This window comes from Macaca nemestrina (assembly GCF_043159975.1).
Source record: "Macaca nemestrina isolate mMacNem1 chromosome 13 unlocalized genomic scaffold, mMacNem.hap1 SUPER_13_unloc_1, whole genome shotgun sequence".
In the NCBI taxonomy this organism is placed as follows: domain Eukaryota; kingdom Metazoa; phylum Chordata; class Mammalia; order Primates; family Cercopithecidae; genus Macaca; species Macaca nemestrina.
Window position 1 is genome coordinate 109,092 of NW_027257576.1, and position 18,784 is coordinate 127,875.

The window sequence follows — 18,784 nt, forward strand, 5'->3', positions numbered from 1 at the left end:
CGTGGAGTTGGCCGGTGAAGTCAGCCGAGGTCGGCACAGCGTACAGCAGCGCGCCTGTTCGTAGGGAGGAAGGGTCGTCCCGCCTCCCCGCCAGGTCAGTCCCGTTGCGCCTCCTCCTGTCCCACTCTGACTTTCGCGCGCCCAGGCGTCTCTGAGGGTAGCGCCCCGATACTCTCCCCCACCCCAAGGATTCTTCTCCCCACGGGACGGGCTGGGGGCCCGGGAGCGCCACAGACCCCGTGGACCCGGGAAATCGCAGCTTCGTCATAGCTAAGTTCGCCGCGCTCAGCTTTTCCCACCACCTGGAGGATCCACTCTCCGTGCGTCCTTCTCGACCTCAGGCTGCAGAGAAAACGTGGGGGCGGGGATCGAGGAAGCCGCCCGCAGAGGCTCCTAGCGCAGCCCCAGGAGGAATCCTGCCGCCACCAAGAAGCTGTGCGCCCGGCCGGGCTCGGCGCTGACAACAGCCGGATCTACCGGGCCTGCCGCGAGCCTCCGCGTCCAGGTGGGGTCTCCGCGCCCCAATTCCACCCCGCCCCGCCACCGGCGCTCCCCGCAAGTGCGGGGTTTCCACCAGCCCCGGCGTTCGCGCCCACTCACGGTCTCCCTTGCCCCCCCGACCCCGGGAGATGCTCCCGGCGTTCTATTCCGCCCTGCCTTGGCTCGCCTAGCGAACGATGTGACCCCGCCCCCTTGCGGTCTCCCCTCCCCCGGTCGCTGCCCCTGCCCCCACCTGTGGCGCTCCGGGCATCTCTAAAGGCCCCAACCAGAGTCCTCCAACGCACCCGCGAGGCTAGCGCACCGGCAACGCGGCCCCACCCCCAGGGACTCCGCCCACTTGTGGTGCTACCCCCGCCTCCGCGACCTCACCCACCGCTAGCGCGGCAGCCACCTACGACGACCCCCGCGTAGGTCCTCCTGCCCACACCCGCCCCCGGCCAGCCCCTGCCCCTTTCTCTGCCCCTTTCCCTCCCCCTGCCCCTGCCCCTAGCCGCGCCCCCACCCCCGCAGCCCCTCCTGTGCGCTTGGGCCCCGCCCGTCAAAGCCCTTCGACGCTAGGGCCGGGCGGGGGCGCGGGCGGGGCAGCGTTTCCGAGTCGGGCGCGCGGCGGCAGGGTCTCCATTGCCTGCTGCGCACCCGGACTGGCGGCTGCCCTGGGCCTCCTCGCCTTGGACGCGGACGACTCCCGGGCCCCCAAGGGCTCCTTGCGGAAGTTCCTGGAGCACCTCTCCGGGGCCGGCAAGGCCATCGGCGTGCTGACCAGCGGGGGACATGCTCAAGGTGCGCGCCCCACTCTGGGCGGCGAGGGAGGGACGGACGGAGAAGGGGAGAAGAGGGAGAAGGGGAGAACAGGGGAAGGGGATGGGGGAACCGGGCAGAAGAGGGGGAAGCGATGGGAGGACCCGGGGAAAGGTGGGGAAGCGATGGGAAGAACTGGGGAGAAGAGCGGGGAAGCGATGGGAAGAACTGGGGAGAAGCCCGTGCCCGGGAGCGGCAGGGGTACCTGCGGGGCGGCGGGAGCCGGCAAGGCAGCCCCGGGGTCCTTGCCGGGTGGGGCGGAGGAGGAAGGAACATGGCGGTAGGAACCTCCATTCGGAAAATAGTGAGCTTTCCACCCTCTCCGGTTTATGTTTTAAATTGAGCCTGGTAGAGGGGGTCGCCTGGAACACCTTCCGGGGTCGTTCTGCCTCTGAGCTGTAGGATGGCGCCGGGCTTCCCCTCCGAATCCTGGGTACAGCGCGATCACTTCTTAAGTTGCCCCCGCCCCCCAACTCCGCCCCACGCCACCCCCCAGCATGTCGAGGAAGAAACGGCCGGATCCCGGCGGGCCTCCTGTCGCCTCGGGCCCCCCGCGGCGTGGGCGGGGTCCCGGCTGCTGCAATGCGGGAAACGGCAGGGGTGCTCTGGGTTCCCGCTTGGCGTCTCCGAGGCAGTCCGGCAGCCCCTCGCGTTTCCGCTGGAAGATTTTAAAAAAGGGTTTCCTGCGCTCGCATGTGCTGTCGCCTTCCGGCTCGTGACAAAACCGAAAACTAAAATGGGTCCCAGGCCCTCCCCGCCAGCCTCCGCGGACGGGAAGGACCAGGAAGCGGGGACTCCAGGACGTCAGCGGCGCCGCAGCGCGGGCTCTGGGCTTCCCCTGTCCTGTAATGTGGAAAGGGCTCTCCAGGAGGGGCCGAGCCTGGGCCCACGACGCAGGCGCTCCGGGAGGACATTTAACATTGAAGAGCGAGAGGTGGTGGAGACTGCGCTCCCCAGCCCCCGGGTGCACGTAGGGGCACCGGTGCCCGGGTTCAGGAGGGTGAGGCCTTCTTGGCCAGGTAGCCTTGTTAAATCTATCTGAAAATCACAGATAACTAAGTATCAAGTCGTCACAGATCATTTTAGTATCCTGAATGAGATGGCTACGGAAAACATGAAAACATCGTTACTGGTTACGTGCATGATGCATCCAAAACATTGTTACCTGCACAGTGGCAGCACTGATATCTGTGGGCTTTTGAACGTGTGGACTGGAGTGTTAAGAGCCCTTCAGAGTTATGACAGTAGTTTGATTTGAATGTTCTTTTCTTGGCGAATAAATGCTGTACATTGAATTTACCCAGGAAACTAGGAAGGTGAACCCACACGAAGGACACAGGCCTGTGGGCTGCTCCAGGCGCCCTTAGGGCGTTGCAGGGCCTGAGCCATGCGCTTCCTGCCCAGCCTCCTGAGAGCCGTGACGGCGTCTCTGTTCTGCCTCACACTGGACCCGCTAGTTTCATATTCTTGTTATGGTTCCGAGGCTACAAGCGGTTGGATTCTGTGAGACACTCTCTGTCTTCCTCCTCCAGCTGCTTTCAAATGGGTCGTCTTTTTTTAGAACTGATTTTTTAAGCAGTGATTGATGGGGTGAGTTGTAGTGCTGTCCTGAACTGCAGAGGGAGCGCACTGAGGAACCTGGGTTTTGATGCTGTGCACATCAGCTGAGTCACCAGCCCAGGGCCCTGTCAGTCCCATTATTAAGCTCATTTCTTGCTCTTGTCATCGTTACTCAGACGCCTTAAAAAAAAAGCAAACTCCTGCTTGCCGTCACTGGCTGAGTTTGGCAAATGGGTGTTTACCCTGGAAAGAGGGGCATTTTGTCCTCTGGAACGTCTAAGGCGCCCTTTGGTGAGGTGGTCTGTTTCTGACCACTCTATCCCATGGGCGTCCTTCCTGCTTCCACCTTCCCTTTCCGAACGCCTCCGCCTGCAGGGCTTTAACTTTCCTTCTGTGTGTGTGCCACGCAGAGGTTATGACTGTTGTGCCAGTGCCCTGTTTTTTCTCTTTCTTTCTTTCTTTCTTTCTTTTTTTTTTTTTTTTGCTGAGGGCCCAAAACTTGCTGCATCTCAAAAGAAGCAATTGCATCCATTTGTTCGCGATGAGCATAAACTGCTCTTTAAGGGATACTAATTGGTAAACCCGGCTGCTGTGGGTAGAAAGACAGAGGTGGCTGCGGAAGCAGGGCTCTGCCTCTTGGAAGCGTGCACAACCTTCCTGCTTTCTTTCTTCAATATCCGCGGGGGGGGGGGGGTGGGTGGTTAATTTTAATAAGCCCTGGAAACCAACAAAGCAGGAAAGTGCTAAGACATTGAGGTGTGAGCCTCTCATTCTTCCTTCACTGAGGAAGGAAGGAACCAGTTGCCTCTTCGTTTTGGGGCTGCAGGGTATGTTTGGCAGAGACACTGGCCCTTTGTGCTGTGTGACTCATGAATTGAGATAGTTCTTTACTAAGTGTTTTGTGCAGTAGGTATGAAAATGGGGAAAGAGGGAGCACTGTCCGGGGTGGAGAGGCGTGGAGAGACGCTGTGATACATAGCGAGTCCTTTTCTTCTGGGCTCCTGGTTTTCAATCTTTTTCTTCTTTTTTTCCTAACAGGTTGAAAGATGATTTTTGTGTCTTAATTAAAAGATTGAAGACTGTGGGTCAGACCCAAACTAATTCCATTGGCATCAAAGAAAAGGATTCTTTACATATTTATCTATAGGCACAATTAATTTTTTTATTTTTTGCTGAATTATCTGGTTAGTCAAATCATACATTAGAGAAGTAATATTAAAAATTAAAAAATAAAAAATGTATCTGTAAACATATCCCCCTTCCATTCCAGTCTTTGTCTCTGTGTAATTTTAGAACCTTGGGCCATGATGTACATAGAGTTTATATTCTTTTAATATCTTGCTACTTCATTGTTTTCATGTTTAATCTTTGGGTTGATGTATCACAGGTTACTTGACCGTTTCTTACAGGTGTTTGGTTTAGTTTTTTTTTTCCCTTAACGCTAATGTAAATTTGAGTGTTTGGATGGTAGTTTTAGCAGAATTTAAGGCAGAGTCTCAGTTAGGGTGATGGATCGATTTATAGTCCCTAGTTTGAGGAGGGAGGTGGCAATATGCCCTTTCTTCTAAAATTGATATGTTAAATCACAATGGACATTTACACGATTTTGAGCACTTGGGACTCCCCTGGGGTTCACTGGTATTGCACGGTCAGGGCTGGGGATCTTCTGCTGGAGAGGCCCCCAGCGTGCCCAGCGCAGGGTCCTGAGTGTGTTGCTGCAGGACAAGCTCTGGGCTTTGCCCTGCAGCGGCTGTCGCTCTGGGAAGAGCTGGCTGCTCCAGGAATGAGGCCTATGCTCTGAAGCTCACAGTCAGCAGACCAGCAAAGGTCAGCACAGATGACCTTATATGAATCATTCATTTAACAAGCATTCATGGAATACACATTCCATGCAGTTGGAACTTAGAGTGGAAGGCCATCAGTTCACTGTTGTCTCAGCAGAACTTTGTCCCTGGGTCCCTGTTGAACTTAGAGTGGAAGGCCATCTGCTCACTATTGTCTGAGCAGAGCTTGGTCCCTGGGTCCCTGTTGAACTTAGAGTGGAAGGCCATCAACTCACTGTTGTCTGAGCAGAGCTTGGTCCCTGGGTCCCTGTTGAACTTAGAGTGGAAGGCCATCAGCTCACTGTTGTCTGAGCAGAGCTTGGTCTCTGGCTCCCTGTTGTAGCCTCCGCTCCTAGGAGGTGCACGGTGAGTGTTGGGGGACCCTCCACAGGCACAATTGCTGAACAAGGACCCCTCCCAAGGGTGTCAGCCCTAGGCCCTGAGCTCTGAAGAGGAGGAAGGCATTCCTGGGGCCATCTCCCCTTCTGGATACTGAGCTCTGCACAGAGAGAAACTCTTCCACATTCACTGCAGTGAAGTTCATACTTTAGAGACTGGGGCCTGCATTCCCCAGAATTTCCATGGCCACAGGTGGTGGCTGCACCATGCGACTGGTGTCTATGTTCCCTGGAATTTCCGTGGCCATAGATGGTGGCTGTACCATGTGACTGGGGTCTGCATTCCCTGGAATTTCCGTGACTGCAGATGGTGGCTGCACCATGCGACTGGAGTCTGTGTTCCCCAGGATTTCTATGACCACAGGTGGTAGCTGCACCATGCGACTGGAGTCTGTGTTCCCCAGGATTTCTGTGACCACAGGTGGTAGCTGTACCATGTAACTGAGGGTCTGCGTTCCCGTGAATTTCCGTGGCCATAGTTGGTGGCTGTACCATGGGAATGAGGGTCTCTGTTCTCTGGAATTTCCATGGCCATAGGTAGTGGCTATACCATGCGACTGGGGTCTGCGTTCTCCAGAATTTCTGTGGCTGCAGGCTGTGGCTGCACCATGCGACTGGGGTATGCATTCCTCGGAATTTCCGTGGCCATATATGGTGGCTGTACCATGTGACTGAGGGTCTGCATTCCTTGGAATTTCCATGGCCATAGATAGTGGCTGTACCATGTGTCTGAGGGTCTGCGTTCTCTGGAATTTCTGTGGCTGCAGATAGTGGCTGTACCATGTGACTGAGGGTCTGCATTCCTGGAATCTCTGTGGTCGCACATGGTGGCTGTACCATACAACTGGGGTCTACGTTCCCTGGAATTTCCTTGGCCACAGGCGGTGGCTGCACCATGCATCAGGTCCTCTGTCTCAGGAGTTGGTGCCATTGTCTCTGTTACTCCCTCGCCTGATACACAGAGGCAGTTCCTGACTTTATCACTCCCAGGAAACACACAGGCATCTGTTTTGGATCCTTGTTTTATTTCCCCATCACCTTTCTCATCAAAGGGAAATTCACATCCCTCTAAAGCTGAAAATGGTGTGGGGCCCCCTGGTGGTCTTTCCAAGGCATTATCAGCAGGTAAATTAGATCATGTGGGCCAGTGTACCTGAAATGAAAACAGAAAGGTAAGTCGTGTCACTAAGCTTTGGTGGGAGATTCAGGGTCTTTGTTAGTGGCAGAATCATCCAAAGTAAGTTGTTTGTTCACTGCAGATCTAGATGGTTGGCTGTGTCAGGATTAAACTTAGCCAGTGTCGACAGAGTGTCGCTTAATCCTCACAGAAGCGTGTCAAGTACATTGAAGAATAGCTGCCAAGTCTGCTATTGTCGGGAGAGAGGCAGGTACGTCTCTCGCTTAGCCCAGTGCTGCAGGAGGCCAGGCTCACGTCAGGCTGTGCGTGTGAGTGGGTTGGATTTTTAGCACTCTGGGACGGTAAAGCACAAACATCTATTTTTAACTTGTGGGTGACCTTCTTTTGTGCTGCTTGAGTCTCTGTGGGCCTTTCTCTGTTTCCTTCCTGAGGAGTCTGTGCCAGGGTCCCAAGCGTTCTCTGGGCTGCACCTCCGCGCCTGCCCAGTGAGGAGCCTCCTCCTGGTGGCTGTGGGACTGGGCTGGGCCCACACTGTCAGCATCGTCTGGGGTAAGCAAGCCCGTCCTTCCACACCTCAGTGTCCCCAGCTGTTGAACAGGGCTAATCAACTGACCGTCAGGATTAATGGGGATCAGATGCGCTCATCTCATAGCCCTGCTTGGTAAATAGCCACTTCCACTCTGTCCTCCAATGTGCTACTCTAGACTTTTTCTTTACCTCCATTTAGCCAGGTGATTCGAGGTGACAGTGACTATCAAGAGGGATGTACAGAGGAAACCAGTGGAAGAGAGCTCGAGGAGCAGACATGGGCGCAGGGAGCACAGTGCGGGGAGCACGGCTGCAGGGAGCATAGGCATGGGGAGCACAGATAGGTGTAGGGAGCATGGGCGCAGGGAGCACAGTGCGGGGAGAACGGGTGTGGGGAGCACGGGCGTGTGAAGCATGGGTGCGGGGAGCACGGGTGCTGGGAGCACAGGGCATGGAGAGCATGTGTGTACTTGCTCTGCTCTGACAGAGGCTGCCGAGCATGTACTCTGTGCTCAGATGGGTCAGAGCCTCAGTGCCTCTTTTAAAAAAAAAAAAAAAATCTTTTTTTAAAGATAGGACTTCTGTCTTCCTGGTGGCCCCTTTTAGTCGATACTCTTTTAAGCCTGCTTTTCCAGAGAAAAGCTAGGAAGGATGGCCTATATAGGTTCCAGTCTGGGCATATCTGGAAGAATGGGTCTTTTTTAGGTTTGAGTCTGGCGTACCTGGGGACATCTTTGAACCTCCACTCAGAGTCCCAGAACCACGTGTAGAGGCTCCCCAAATGTCTGCTGGGACTTTCCCCTCTGCTCGCGGATGATGAAGAGCAGAAGCTCACCCTGCCACGACCTCTGGGGTCCTCCTTCCTGGAGGGCAGTGCCTTGGTGACCAGCGTGTGTAGGAGTCTGAGCTGGCACCTTCGGGCTATGCTGTGCAGCGGGGGCTCATGCCATGGGGCATTCTTGTGTTCTGCACCGGGACTGGTGACGTTGGGCATCCTCGTGCAGTGTGGACCACATGAGGTGCACATGAGCCAGACAGCTCCCGGAATTCGGAGCCTGGCTCTGTCTCAGGCCACCCACCTGTCTGTGGCATTTTTGAGGGATTGTGGGGACCGTATGAGTCTGTGTCCCCACCCTCACTGGCTGGACACCTGTGCCAGGCTGGAGCTTTATGTTTCACCATCCCCTGTTCCGAGTTGTGTGAATATTTATTTTCATTACCTACTCTCATGAGCTTTCCTTTTTTTAAAAAAAAAAAAATCGGAGACAGACTTTGAAGTCCCCTGGCCCCACCGTTCGTGGACCTAATGGTATTGCAGAAATTATGACTTCAATTATGTATAATAACTGGGGCTACTTTAAAAGTCATGTAAAGGAACAAGGTGGAGTAGCCATTTCAAGCTGTACATCATGCTGGATTCTTAAGTGAACATTATCAGGCTTTCAACACATTTTCTCTTTTTATTTACTTTGGAGAATATAACGGATGCTCAGAAGCTGTTGAGATTTAGTAAGAGGAAGTTATCCTTAAGAAGCTATTTAAGCAAGGGGACAGTTGGAGTAAACGTAAATTATGAACACACACCTATTCCAAACCAGAGAAATAAAAGCATCAACTGTACTGGGGTTGAAACTTGGGTGCTAGTGTGTCTTTCCTGCCCACAGTGACTGTGGCAGTGCTGTGGGCAGGAAATTCTGGAAAGAAGACTTGGTGCCAGTGGTAATTTTTGTGACGATTCATTTGCTTTCAGCTCAAGTGACTATAGTCTTACTTGCAAATGGCTAGGTCTCCACCAATGGACCACAACACTGACATAGGACACATGAGAAATGACCCTTGGGTTTTTAACAATTATTATTTTTAATGGACACATTATAGTACATATCCATGGGATACAGTATGATATTTCAATACATGTTTTTCGTGTGTAATTAGCAACTCAGGGTAATTAGCATGTCCATCATCTCAAACATTTGTCATTTCTTAATGCTGGGAATATTTAAAATCCTCTCTTCTAGCTGCTTGAAAATATACAATAAATTGTAAACTATAGTCACCCTACAAGGCTATAGCACACTAACCCTTATTTTTACTATCTAGATGTAATTTTGTATCCATTAGACAACCTCTCGCTTTCTGCCTTCCCGCCGCCCTTTCCTGTCTCTAGAAGCCACTGTTCTACCTTCCGAGGGTAGAATATCGTTTTCCTCATAGAGATCTTTAACCTTCTTGGTTAGATTTCTTCTGAGGTATTTTTATTTTTATTTTATATTTTTGTAGTTAAATGGGATTGCTTTCTTGATTTCTTTTTTCACTGGCTCATTGTTGGTCTATAGAAATGCTACTGATTTTTATATGTTGATTTTGTATTCTGTAACTTTACTGAATTTGTTTATCAGTTCAAAGAGATTTTTGCTGGAGTCTTTTTTTTTTTTTTTAATATATAGGAGCACATTGTCTGAAAACAGACAATTAGAGTGCCTCCTTTCCACTTTGGGTGCCCTTGATTTCTTTCTCTTGCCTGACTGCTCTTGACTAGGACGTTCAGTGCTGTGTTGAATAGGAGTGGCACAAGTGGGCGTCCTTGTCTTGTTACAGATCTCAGAGAAAAAGCTCTTAGTGTTTCCCCATTCCCCATTATGTTAGCTGTGGGTTTGTCACATATAGCCTTTATTGTGTTGAGGTATTTTTCCTTCAGTGCCTCTTTTGTTGAGACTTTCTATCATGAAGCAGCGTTGAATTTTATCAAATGCTTTTTCTGTATCTATCGAAATGATATTATGGTTTTTGTCCTTAATTCTGTTGATGTGATGTAGCATGATTATTGATTTGTGTTTGTTCAGCAATCCTTGCATCCTGGGATAAATCCCACTTGATCATGGTGTATAATCTTTTTGATTTGCTGTTGGATTCAGTTTGTTAGTATTTTGTTGAGGATTTTTGCATCTGTGTTCATCAGGGATATTGACCTATAGTTTTCTCTTTTTATTGTGTCCTTGTCTTATTTTGGTATCAGGGTAATGCTGGTCTTGAAGAATGAACTTGGCAGGATTCCCTCCTCTTCAATACTTTTGGAATAGTTTGAGAAGAATTGAAACAAAAATGTGTAGAATTCAGCTGCGAAGTCACCTAGTTCTGGGCTTTTCTTTGTTGGGAGACTTTTTATTATTACTTAGTCATACATGTTACTCATTATTGGTCTGTTTTAGGATTTCCGTTTCTTCTTGGTTCCATCTTGGTAGGTTGTATGTGTCCGGGAATTTATCCATTTCTTCTAGGTTTTCCAATCTGTTGACATATAGTTGTTCAAAATAGTCTGTAATGATCCCTTGTATTTCTGTGGTATCAACTGTCATTCTCCTTTTCTGTTTCTAATTTTATTTCTTTCGGATTTCTTTTTGTTTGCTTAGTGTAGCTAATGGTTTGTCTATTTTATTTATCTTTTCAAAAAACCAACATTTTTTTCTTCATTTTTATATTTGTTAGTTTCAAGTTTATTTAGTTCCTCTTTGATCTTTGTTATTTCTTTTCTTCTACCACTTTTGGATTTGATTTGTTCTTGCTCTTCTAGCTCATTGCAGTTCCTTGTTAGGTTGTTTATTTTAAATCTGTTTTTTAAATGTAGGAGTTCATTGTTATAAACTTTCCTCTTAATACTGCTTTTGCTGTATACCATAAACTTTGATATGTTGTGTTTCTGTTTTCATTTATTTCAAGAAATTTTTAAATTTCCTTCTTCATTTCTTCATTGACCCATTGGCTATTCAAGGGCATATTGTTTAATTTCTATGTATTTATACAGTTTTGAAAGTTCTCCTTGTTGTTGATTTTTTTTAAAATTAAACTTTGTGTTCTAGGGTACATGTTCACAATGTGCGGGTTTATTACCTATGTATTCGCGTGCCAAGTTGGTATGCTGCACGCATTAACTCATCATTTACATTAGGTATATCTCCTAATGCTATCCCTCCCCCCTCCCTCCTCCCCCCTCCCCACAACAGGCCCCAGTGTGTGATGTTTCCTTTCCTGTGTCCAAGTGATCTCACTGTTCATTTCCCACCTATGAGTGAGAACATGCGGTGTTTAGTTTTCTGTCCTTGCGATAGTTTGCTGAGAATGATGGTTTCCAGCTCCATCCATGTCCCTACAAAGGACATGAACTCATCCTTTTTTATGGCTGCATAGTATACCATGGTGTATATGTGCCACATTTTCTTAATCCAGTCTGTCATTGACGGATATTTGGGTTAGTTCCAAGTCTTTGCTGTTGTGAATAGTGCCGCAATAAACATACGTGTGCATGTGTCTTTATAGAAACATGATTTATAATCCTTTGGGTATATACCCAGTATTGGGATGGCTGGGTCAAATGGTATTTCTAGTACTAGATCCTTGAGGAATCACCACACTGTCTTCCACAATGGTTGAACTAGTTTACCGTCCCACCAACAGTGTAAAAGTGTTCCTATTTCTCCACATCCTCTCCAGCACCTGTTGTTTCCTGACTTTTTAATGATCACCATTCTAACTGGTGTGAGATGGTATCTCATTGTGGTTTTGATTTGCATTTCTCTGATGGCGAGTGATTATTGTAGCAGGACTAGCCTCAGACAAAACATGATGGGAGGCTACATGTATCAGCTAACAGAACAAAACGTTTTACACTGCTTTCTCAAACAATGTCTGGAATTTACAGATAACACTAGTAGTTTTGGTCAGGGGTTAATATTATTATTATTATTTTAACCACCAGGGCTAGGTGGTGGTGCCAAGGTCGTCTAGCTATTTATCTTACTTCTGTTTCTTTCTAACTTTTTGTTTTCTCCCCCTTCTCCTGTCTTATAAACTAGGGAAAAGGGGAGACAGGGAAAAGCTGGGAAAGACAACAGGAGAAGTGGTGGTCTCATTCTATATTATGAGCATTTTTTCATGTCTCTATTGGCTGCATAAATGTCTTCTTTTGAGAAGTGTCTGTTCCTTGTTGTTGATTTATAGCTTTATTCTGTTAGAGTCTGAGAATATCCTAGATGTTATTTCAATTTTAGAAAAAATGTATTGAGAATTCTTTTGTAGCCTAGCATGTGGTGGATTCTAGAGAATGTTCCATGTGCTGAGAAGAATGTGCATTTTGTATCTGTTGGATGAAATGTTCTGTAAATGTCTGTTAGGTCCATTTGGTCTACACTGGACTTTAAATTTGATGTTTTGTTGTTATTTTTTGTCTAGATGACCTCCAGTACTGACAGTGGGATTTTGAAGCTCCTACTATTGTTGTGTTGGTGTCTCCCTGTCTCTCTCTATACATATATATGTATATATAAATTTATTTGAGACAGAGTTTTGCTCTTGTTTCCTAGGCTGGAGGGCAGAGGTGCAATCTCAACTCATTGCAACCTCCACCTCCTGAGTTCAAGTGATTCTCCTGCCTCAGCCTCCCAAGTAGCTGGGATTACAGGCATGTGCCACCATGCTGGGCTAATTTTTTGTATTAGTAGAGACAGGGTTTCACCATATTGGCCAGGCTGGTCTTAAACTCCTGACCTCAGGTGATCCACCTGCCTCCACATCCCTCCCAAAATGCTGGGATTATGGGCGTGAGGCACCACGCCCGACCTCTCTCTCTATTTAGATCTACTAATATTTGCTTTATATATCTGAGTGCTTTGTTGTTGGGTGCACATATACTCGTAATTGTTATATCCTTTTGCTATTTTGATCTCTTTATTATATAATTACCTTTTTGTCTCCTTTTTACAGTTTTTGACTTAAATTGTGATTGATCTGAAATAAATATGGCTACTCTTGCTTACTTTTGATTTCCATTAATGTGGAATGTGTTTTTCCATCCCTTCACATTTAGTCTATGTGTGTCTTTGCAGCTGAACTGAGTTTTTTGTAGGCAGCATATAGTCGGTTTTTCTTGTTTTAAATTCATTCAGGCCGTCTCTATCTTTTAATTGGGAATCTTGGGATTATTTTGCTATTGATATCACAGTCCAGACATTAAGATTTTCTCACTTAAGTCGCTTGTACACAAATTAATATGAAGAGGAAGTAGAGTTTTTCTTTTGTCCTTTTGAAGAGAGTGATGGATTATTATTTTGACTTCATGCAAGTGAGGGACTCACCATGCCTGTTGGGATTTTAGAATTTCTTTCCTGTTATTAGGAACAGCAATGATCTGTAATGGGTTCCTGGAATCATCCAGTGATGGTCTGAATATCTTAAAAGTTTCCTTTCATGTCTCATTTTCTATTTCTCCCCTAGTAGCCATGCACCCGGGGCAGGACATGGCCTTACATTTCCTTGGTTTCTTGATGATTTCTTAGGTTTAGTGTTTGACACAGTTAGGATTCTGGATAAAATCAGCCCTTCTGGGAAGTGTGTAAGTCAAACAAGGACTTTCTGGTGGCGTTATACAGGTTTCCCATGCCCCGTGAGTACAGGAATAGCCCCCTGGGGAAGGAGAATGGGCACATGATGGCAGGGAGCCATTCTTGGATGGTCCCATCGTTCTGCAGGAATTGTCATGCAGGAAGAAGAAGCACATGGCGACTGAGCTGGTAGTGATTCTGCTGATAGTTTTGATCGTTATGATTTGCTCCTGAAAGGTGATGTGGGATGAACTGCAATATTTAGAATGCTGACATTCCTTGAAACAAAGATATAGAAAAAGGCTTATAATTGCATGATGCCTTGTAGTTTTCAGCTGCTCTCATGTGGATCCTTTTTCGTCCTTCTGAAATGCTTTCCCAGGAGAGAGCGTTGTTCTTCGTGTATAGATGAGGAGCCTGGGTTTCAAATGGTTAGGAATTCAGTGCACGCATTGGAATCTTTAGTTTCCTGGAACATTTTCTATTCAAGTATAGACCACATGGCCTCTAAAGGCTGGCTCATTCTTAACACCGCGATTGGGGATCCAGCTTCACCTCTGGGGTGGGTGGCAGGAACTCACAGCCATCCTGGGTGCTCTGGGGTGGGGTGGCTGAGCTGTGGCAGCCCCTCCCAGCTGAGCAGCAAGGCTGGGGAAAGCTCATTCCATTCCCCTTGGTTCTAACCAGGTAGAGGCTTACACTGCACATTTCCTTAGCTGGGAACCTTTAGAACTTTACATTTAAATCTGGTCTGTGATCCAGGGGGTAGACACATGGGTATTCACTGTACAATTCCTACATTTTTTGTATATTTAAAAAATTTTTTTATGTGTCGTGGATGACAAAAGAAATGAGACCCCTTTGAGTTAGCTTTTCTGTATAGCATCTTCTAGAATCAGGAGGCTGGACAGGGTTTAGTTTCATCAGAAATCTGAATCTTTCTGGTCAAGAGACGGCACTATTAAGTTCTTGGTTGTGTGGTTTCTGGGAAAGAAATATTCTAAATGAGTTCCAGGAATCACCTCTGTGGGATTTCTACAGGAAAAGTGACCACTCTTGAAGCTTCGCTGTCACTAACAAGAATAATGGTGATGGTTTCTAAGCTGTCTCCAGCCAATCTTTAGTTCTTTTATGCAGAGTGCTTTTATTCCAAGTGAAGTGCCCTTCTGTTTAATAGTGACCTGCAGTTATTACAGGGATTGCAGCTGCATTTGATGGACGTGAACCTGCTCATCTCTGGCTCCCCAGCTTCGCCTCTGGGGTGCGTGGCAGGCGCTCCACAGCCATCCTGAGTGCTCTGGGGTGGGAAGTCTCTAGGGGGAGTGGACAGTGCATGGCCGGGACGTTCCTGTCCGACGTTCCACACTGGTGTATGGGCGTCTCTGCCCTGTTTCCTCCGTCCGTGCGTCTGTGGCGTTTCCTCTGTTCGTGCATCTGTGGACTGTTTTCTCCGTGTGTGCCTCTGTGGCACGTTTTCTCCGTCCATGCGTCTGTGGCATTTCTTCCATCCGTGCGTCAGTGGCGTTTCTTTCGTCCCTGCGTCTGTGGCACTTTTCCTCCCTCTGTGCGTCTGTGGCACTTTTCTTCCCTCCATGCGTCTGTGGTGTTTCCTCCGTCCGTGCGTCTGTGGTGTTTTCTCCGTCTGTGGATCTGTGGTGTTTCCTCTGTGAGTCTGTGGCCTGTTTCCTCCATCCACGCTGAAGGCCGTCGCTTCTCTCTAGTCACCACTTACTGATCGCTCCCTGTGTGCTGAGCCTGTGTCAGGCGTGTGGCGTGTGTCACCTGTGTGGCAGGGGTTTGCGTGACACACAGGGACACACGCTTGGGGAGCTGCAGTGATGGGGTCATAGCCACGCAGCTCAGCCCTCGGTCTGAGGGTCTTGGTGCCCACCCAGCTCTTCCCGAAGCAGCCTCGGGGCAGATCTCAGCTCTGCTTTCTCTCCTCGAGGTACCTCATGAAGTAAACTAAGCAAATCGAAAGTAGGAAATAGTTGTGAAATGAGGCCTGGGTTCAAGTGTGTGTGTTCATTTCTCTTTACATGTTTACTTCATGTACCCCCAATGATATACTTTCCAGCTGGTATAACAATTAATTACCAGCCATTACTGGTACAAAATTCCATGAAGGATATTTGAGGAGGGCATAGTCTCAAAAACATGCTTAATTTTCACAGTTGTGATTTGCATGATAAAGCTGTCAGGACTGTGACCTTCTTTTGTTATCTTATTTTTATTTTTAGACCCTTGGGAGGAAGTTATTTAGTGATTACTTATAATTGTGAAAATAATGTAATGATTACAGAATCTCATTAGAATAAATACTATATTTTCTGTTCCTTATGTCAATGAAATCATCTTAATCCAGGCCGATGTTGGCAGGAATTGTCATGTTTAAAATGGGTAAGATATTTATGTGATGTGACGACCTCCCGTATTGTCTCTGGAACGTATCAGAACTTTCATCTCAATTCTCACTTGTTGACACCCTACCTTGTTTTGTAATTATTCTTGTTTGCATCAGAATTTTGAATCCACATACCTGAGATGGTACTTACGTATGCATGTACGCATGCATGTGTGTGCATGTGTGTATGCGTGTGTATGTGCGTGTCCACGTGTCCATGTGCACGTGTATATGCATGTATGTGTGTGCATGTGTACGTGTGTATATGAGTGTACGTGTATGTGCATATGCGTGTGTATGCATGTATGTGCATATGTGTGCATGCATGTGTGCTCATGCACACACGTGTATGTGTATGCACATATGTACACGCGTGTGTACATGTATAGGTACGTGTATGCATGTGTATGCATCTGTGTGCACACAGATATACCTTTTCCTTTCATACAGGCTGTTTTGAGTATTGCTGTTAGGTAGTGACAACTTTCTGTTTCCTCAGTCAGAAAATGGGTAGCTCATCATTAATAAAGATGAGCATTCAACATCAAGAATAACTAAATACAAATGAAATTGTCATATTAAATAAATAAATTCTAAAACAAAGGCAATGTTCTGTACTATGTGTTCACATTGAACTTTCTTATAAAAATTGGTGTGAATATTTCCCACTTATTGGAAATCACATGACTAGTTTAAGCCAAAACGTGGAATATTAATTAATTCTGTTTTCAGATCACTTTTGCATATTTATGATTGATCTGTTCTGCTGTTCTGGAAGCTCTGAAAACCACTCTGTCTTACTCTAGCTGATGCCACGGTTGTGAGAATTCAGGGAAACAAGGTGTTTGCCAGTTTAAGTATTTTAGATCTCAAACTGCCTCTTTTCTGCATCATAAACCAGTCTTAAAGAAAGACATAGTGTGACTTGTAGTGGATTATGTCAGTTTTATTTTCTGTGGCTGAATCATCACTCTACATTGTGAATTAATGTTATTTTTCAGATCGTCTTCATAACACAGGGAGGTTCTCCAGTGTTGAGTGCAGGTTCAGTGAAAGTACTAACACTGTTACTACGGACTTAAACAGACTTGTTTTCTGAGGTGATAACCTTGGAGTCAGGCATTCAGTGTCCGCCCATCTCTTGGTTCCGAGTTCTCGGTCCCCTCCCGCTCTCCTCCCCCTGTACCCTTACTACTGTCTTACCTTCTTTTTGACTCCTAGGCCCTCGGAAGATGGTGTGTTGGGGGCAGGTGCCTGCTGTGAATCTTTGATAACTTTGGGAGAGAACTTTTTCTTTGGAGCAAGACCCCTCTCAATAAACTTTCAGTAGCCTGAGTATCATCTGTTGTGTGAACTATTTGTGGAAAATGTTCAGCATTTTTCCTTGGATTTTGACTGATCTTTCTCCACCTGCCAGTTTCTTCTCAGTTTGCCATGTCTGTACCCTCACCAACCCGTTCCAGCCCTGGTTACGTGTAAAGTATTTGAAGCAGAGCTCTGCAGATGAGAGAGTGTGTGTCACCCCCCGAGTTCCCGTCCTGGCCTCTGAGTGTCGGTTGTGTTTTGTTCCGAGGGACGACTCTGAGGCTCCTGGCCCCTGTTTTGGAGTACCCCACGGCAAAGTGGGTGTAAAATGAAAAATGGGTTTATGCTGTATTATTATAATTCATAGAGTAGATGATAAAAATGCTTGAATCTGAACAGCAGCTGAAAATGAGGACATGGTACCAGTTTGAATGTTGGACGACTTTCTTGAAAAAAGTTTTCATCGAATTTAGAAACTGTGCGTGTGCTGTTTTCTATTTCATACTTAGAATCTGTATAGTGTGTGTTGTATGAATGTGTTGTATGAGTGTGTTGTGTTGTATGTGAGTTGCATGGGTTGTATGTGTGTTGTATGTGCATATTGTGTTGAGTTGCACTTATTGTACGTTTGAGTGTTGTGTGTTGTATGAGTGTGTTGTGCGTGTATTTGTGAGTTGCATGCTTTGTATGTTGTATGAGTGTTGTGTGTTGTATGTGTGTATGTGTATGTCGTATATGAGTTGCATGTATTGTGTGTGATGTATGAGTGTTGTGTGTTGTATCAGTGTGTTGTACATGTGTTTATGTGTTGCATGTGTTGTGTGTTGTATGAGTGTTGTGTGTTGTGAGTGAATTGTACATGTATTTGTGTTGAGTTGCGTGTGTTGTGTGTATGTTGTATGTGTTATATGTTGTATGAGTGTGTTGTACGTGCATGCTGTGTTGTGCGTGAGTTGCATGTGTTGTATGTGTTGTATGAGTGTATTGTATGTGTATGTTGTGTTGTGAGTTGCATGTATTGTGTGTACATTGTATGAGTGTTGTGTTGTACGAGTGTGTTGTACGTGCATGTTGTGTTGAACGTGAGTTGCATGTGTTGTACGTGAGCTGTATGAGTGTGTTGTATGTGTATGTTGTGAGTTGCATGTATTGTATGTATGTTGTATGAGTGTTGTGTGTGCATGTTGTGTTGTGAGTTACGTGTGTTGTGTGTTGTATGAGTGTTGTGTGTTGTATGAGTGTGTTGCATGTGCATGTTGTATGTGAGTTGTGTGTTGTGTGTGCTGTATGAGTGCATTGTTCATGCGTGTTGTGTTGTATGTAACTTACGTGTGCTGTATGTGTGTATGAGTGTGTTGTACGCACATGTGTGTTGTGAGTTGCATGTATTGGTTATGTGTCGTATGAGTGTGTTATAAATGCACATTGTGTTGTGAGTTGCATGTATTGGGTATGTGTTGTATAGGTTGTGTGTGTTTGTGTGCAGTGTGTGTTGTCAGTGTTGTATAAGCACATTGTACATGCGTGTTGTGTTGTGTTGCATGTGAGTTGCATGTTGTCAGTGTGTGCCATGTGAGAGGCGGGGCATCCACATGACTGCTCCTCAGTGAGTCCTGCCTTGCAGCCCCTTCGAGCTTGTATCTTCCCGAGCAGCCTAGAAGCAGCAGCCAGTTTGCCTCTGCCCCTCCCCAGGAGGCCTCAGCCAGGTCCTGTGCTCAGCCCCCCGCTGGGCAGTCTGCCTCTCTTGTCTCTCTCTCTTCTCTCTCATCGTCCTCCTGCGCCTCCTCCTTCTCGAGACCTGCATCCTTCCTCTGTGCTTCCTGGCAAGCCACACCTGGGACGTTGGAGTTCAGGCTGTCCTCGAAACCGTTTGCTCCTCCCTCAAGAGCGCCCCCCTTGACTGGCCGTGAGCAGCTGGAGTGGATTGCAGGGAAGGGAGGTGGGTGTTCCTGTAG

The 18,784-nt window shown here is 47.2% G+C and overlaps 1 long non-coding RNA gene across 2 annotated transcripts in view; it reads left to right on the top strand.

Moving 5' to 3' along the window:
• The first annotated feature begins 1,151 nt into the window (after positions 1-1,151).
• LOC139361167 (uncharacterized) overlaps positions 1,152-18,784 on the top strand; it is a 205,484-nt gene continuing 187,851 nt past the window's right edge. For both annotated transcript variants that reach the window (XR_011618719.1, XR_011618720.1), the window contains exon 1: positions 1,152-1,281. This is a non-coding gene — a long non-coding RNA (uncharacterized lncRNA). The remainder of the gene's footprint in view (positions 1,282-18,784) is intronic.